Below are 4,890 nucleotides of genomic sequence, written 5' to 3' on the forward strand. Positions count from 1 at the left end.
TATTTGTAAAGTGACTTGAGAACAAGTATAAACACACTCTGAAACCAGGCCAGTTCCAGTAAACTTATTTCTGTGTATTGTAATATTTGTTTTCATTATTGCTATTCAGAGATAATAATATTCTGTGCATTATTAGAAACAAATGATCTGTATGAGCCCAGAACATTTCTCATCTATTGTTGAGACAGAAACCTCTGGATTACAACAAGAGTCTAGGAAGAAACTGACCCCTGTCCCTGTCCCTCTCCTCCCTCTTTCCATCCTTCGATAATCACCCAAATGTGCAGAGCCCTGGATCAGCAGCTGGCAACATCATAGCTAGTGTTATTTGACATAACTCTGCTTACCTGTGAGTTTTAATTCCTCTGCGAGAAGTCCCTCCCTGCTCTCAAATCATCAGATGTTTTGAAGGGTTCTGTCACTCCCTTCCACCCTCCAGATTCCAGAACTTGTCCCATCAAGGGCCCAAATACTGGTCCACTCTCCCTCTGATCTTCTTATGCTTCCGTCACATCCAGGCAGACATTACCCAACAGTCATGCAGGAGAAGCCGACTCTAACTGCTATGCAGTCATCCAAACTGTCTGTCTTTGCCAGGTCTTAACTTCAAACACACAACTTAAAAGTCAACTCCCCTTCTATCCACATTGGGCTCCATGTGAGCCCGGCCCCCAGGAAGGTGAGTCTCATAAGACATCAGGCTGACACAGAGTTACAAAATACATGGAGGGGCAGGAGTTTGGGGTTTGTTTACACCTCCAAACTTCATCTTGCCATTTAAGGAAACGAAAGAAAAACAAGGAAAAACAGCACTTGGATATAATAAGAAAAATTAAAGCACCCACCACCCAACATTGCAATCACTGGGGACAATTTTGGTATATATCTTTTCAACTCACTATCTGTTTATATGCGTGTATTTCTACTACGCCTATCTTTTACCACCTGCAGGTGAAAACTGGCTTCATTTAATTCAGCCATTCACATATCCCTTGCAGTACAACATTATTCATTTCTGGAAAACCTTGCTATGTGAAAAAACAGTAATTTTTAAATTTCCATTAATTTTAATGGGAAAAATTATGATACATTCCATCCCAAGCTATGACACCTAAACAATTTTCAATTGCTAACTGAAAAATGAAAACAAGTTATATAAGCGATAGTCAACAATATTTTAAAGGATAAGAATATGGTTTATGCATTGAAATATAAAACAAAGATTAGGAAATCACCAAATGAGGAAGAAGAGACTGGACAGTGGGTGTCGTCTGGGGACAGTTGTGAGGGAGTCATTCTTTTGGAAAACGCGTTCTCTCACACCATGTCCTGGACGTGGAAAGAGCACACAAAGACACCGTATATTCACCTCACTTGGTTAGTGAACACGCAAAGCAATCATTTTGAAGTCACCAAATACGGTGTCCAATTCACTGTTTCATGTTGTATTATTTTATTAGAAACTATCTGTTGAGAAAATTGGTGAGTGTCCATTAGCCTAAAACCATAGGAAAAATAATTACATTTTAAGAGTCGTCTGAAAAGGGGTATAATTGTTAATAAGGCCACTATGGAAAAAAGCCCATTAAATGAACAGTCATTATATGAAGTAAATCTATATATGAAAACATCATTTTATGCCAGTAAATATAATTCTGCATCAATATTTTAAATGGCTGCATAAATTCTGTTATTTAAATGTGCCATAATTTATTTAAATAATTTCCAATTGTTGGAAATTTAGTTGGATTTTTATTTTTCAGGTTTCATTGTTATAAACAACACTGTAGATTCTTGTGGATAAGTCTCCTAGGAGGTGCTTTATGTGGAAGTATTACCTTTGACCTGGAGCTAAATCCCAATTTTTCTGTTTCTCAAGTGAATATGTTTTTCTCTATGCCAGATCGAGGGGACTTGAATCCCATTCCATTTGCTACATATAGATTCTAAGCAAACACAGAAACAAGCCCTGAAGATTCCCATGAACACACAGTTTATGCTGATTGCCCAATTCAAATGAACGCAATTCTCACTCTACAGTAACTGTCCGACAGTTTATAAAATAATGGGCCTTTTGAGACATAGAGTCAAGGAAGAAAATGTAGCTCTTGTTCAATTTACATTGTCCTAAAGGCTTGGATTGAGAATGCCTTCTCAATGCTTCAACAATTCAACGCCTGTGGGCCAGAGACTAGGAATTTTCCAACTTTCCTTTCTTACTAAGAGGAAAAACTGTGTTGTGCTCAAAAAAAATGCCTGACTTTAATTTTCTCCCTTTTTCTTTTTTTTTTTCTTTTCCTCTTTATTAAGTCATATAGTTAATCAATATGAAAAAACTCTGGTAAACTATACGGCCACAGTGGTCACACACACAACCTGGGTAACTTTGCACACAAAAGCGAAAATGAACCTGGAGACAAATGTCACTGAAGCAAGACTCCATGGTCTTTTAAAGATACAATCTAATGTGGATAGAACAGAATACTGAATGTGTTTTTATTTACAAAGAAATAAATGACCTCAACTGTGTATTTCCAATTCAGACGTGACATTCTCCTGTTGAAGCATAGGGCCTGCCAAGCAGGATGCTATGTCATAAACACGTGTTCTGTAGATGCTACCAACCCATCTCAAATCTGAAAAGGTCTCTTAGCTACTTCCTCTAGTACTTCATGTAAAATACACAGCATGTTTATGCAAGTTATCCATCTTGTTCACAAAGGATAGAGCAAAGTTTATATATATTCTGTCAACATAGTACAGAATTAGTGAGGTGAATCGATTTCCCATTTACGGTCTCTGGAGTTGATTTTCTTGAAGAAGAGATGTGTTTGGACGTAATCTTCATAAATATCAAATTAATAGCCATTTCACTTTCTTTTGTTCTCTACAAGGATGCAGGGAGGGGCAGCAAAAGTTTCCCCAGACACCGAAATGCCAAAGAGGTGTGTCTGTTGCTTAATGGACCACTGGAGTGTGTAGTTTCCACAACCCACAACCTCCAGAGCAACCACTAGCAACTTCCAACAACTATCTGCTACTGTGGCAGCCAGAAGCAGAAAGTACCTCTTTCCCTCCCACTTGTGTACTCTCCACAAATGCCTCTCAATGACAGAACATATGAGAAAGCCAGTTGGCAAAGGAGCCTGGGAAATGTAGTTTGTAGACTCCCCGACGCAGCAGCCCAGAACCAGACATGGAAGAGCAAGTGTTCAGCTTGGACGCAACAGATAAATAACTGGTACTTTTCTAAAATGAAAAACAGAAACAAAAAAATAAAATAGAATTAAGGAATTCAGAGGAAATACTGACAATACAGGGACATTGACCAAAACAGCTTTTTTTTAATTTAATTTTTATTGTTATTCAATTACAGTTATCTGCATTTTCTCCCCATCCCTCCACCCCACCCCAGCCAAACCCCCCTCCCTCCCCCACCTCCACCCTCCCCCTTGATTTTGTGCATGTCCTCACTGTCCCCTCCCCACTCCCCTCTGGCTAAAAATACGGAACGTCTCACAAATTTGCGTGTCATCCTTGCGTAGGGGCCATGCTAATCTTCTCTGTATCAGTCCAAATTTAGTGTATGTGCTGCCAAAGCGAGCACCCAAAACAGCTTTTTAAGTAATGATTAGCAACTTCAAAAAATCAGAGAAGGTATAAAATATATACAACAGAACACGGTACTTTTAAAATAAGGGAACTTTAACAAAAGAAGAGTTCTTGAAAATGAAAATTATCATAACCAAAATTAAAAAGTTCAAAAGAAGGTTGGGAAGATTAGGTCAAAAAATCTCCCATGAAGTATTTTTTAAAAAACTGATCAAAAATAGAGAAAAGATAGAAAAATTAGAGTATCTTTTGAGAAGTTTTGTCATTTGAATAACAGAAATTCCAGAAAAAGAGAACCAAAAAAAAAGTGGAAGGGAAACTATAAGAGATAAAAAAAAAATTTGCAGACTTGAAGAACATAAATCTATAGTTTGAAAAGGTCCACAAAGCACCCAAAACACCAAGGAATGTCATCATAAAATGTTAGCACACCAGGAATAAAAATAAAATCCTAAGAGTTTAAATAGAAAAAAAGGAGGGCACAGTAAGGACTCAGAAATAAGAATGTCATCAGACAGCTAGAGGGCAAAAATAAGGGGGAGCATAGAAAAATATCATCAAAATTCTGAAAGGAATAATTATTTCCAACTTAAGAATTCTTTCCCAGCCACATCATCAAACAGAAGATAAAATAAAGAATACAAGGCACTACCCAGACAAGACATCTGCTATGCATCGTTTCCCAGAAAGCCATTGCAAATACCAGCAACGACAGAAAGGAAGCCAAGAAATCACGAGATTTTTAAAAAATAAAATTTAAATTTAAAAAAAGGTGAGTGGAATTTGGAAGAGAATAAATAGTTCCTGGATAGCAGCTCTCCAACAACTTAGAGATCAACCCACCCAGATTGGCACGAGGGGATAAAAAGAACTCCAAGAGAGTTGCTTCCATGGGGAAAAGCTAACAGATTATCCGAGGGCGTGGCCACACTGAAGGGCATTTCCCATTCTGTCAGAATGTTTGGGAAAGAAGTAACGACAGGCACATACAAAGTGAAATATATGAAAAGACACACAGCAATTACAAACTCCAGGAAAAACAAAACGTAAAAACTTATAAAAGAAAGAACTGTAGTCATATTATAATTCATGCTAATGCTATGAATCGTTACATAATCAAACTAATGTAAACAGTGCATATTAATTTCATCAAAATGTGTAATATGATTACGTAAAGAGGATGGGAACAGAAGCTGGAAGGGGCTGCTAGGAGTTTTGTGTTGAGGGGTATCAGCTTTTCTAGTAGGAAATCAATACTTAAAAGTGAAAAACTGAGAA

The 4,890-nt window shown here is 37.5% G+C and overlaps 1 non-coding gene across 1 annotated transcript; it reads right to left on the minus strand.

Annotated features, from left to right (window-relative positions):
- Nucleotides 1-3,500: 3,500 nt before the first annotated feature.
- Nucleotides 3,501-3,607, minus strand: LOC112300409 (U6 spliceosomal RNA). The gene has a single exon (XR_002974387.2). It is a non-coding gene; the product is annotated as a U6 spliceosomal RNA (small nuclear RNA).
- Nucleotides 3,608-4,890: the final 1,283 nt, after the last annotated feature.

This window comes from Desmodus rotundus, chromosome 1 (genome assembly GCF_022682495.2).
Source record: "Desmodus rotundus isolate HL8 chromosome 1, HLdesRot8A.1, whole genome shotgun sequence".
Taxonomy (NCBI): domain Eukaryota; kingdom Metazoa; phylum Chordata; class Mammalia; order Chiroptera; family Phyllostomidae; genus Desmodus; species Desmodus rotundus.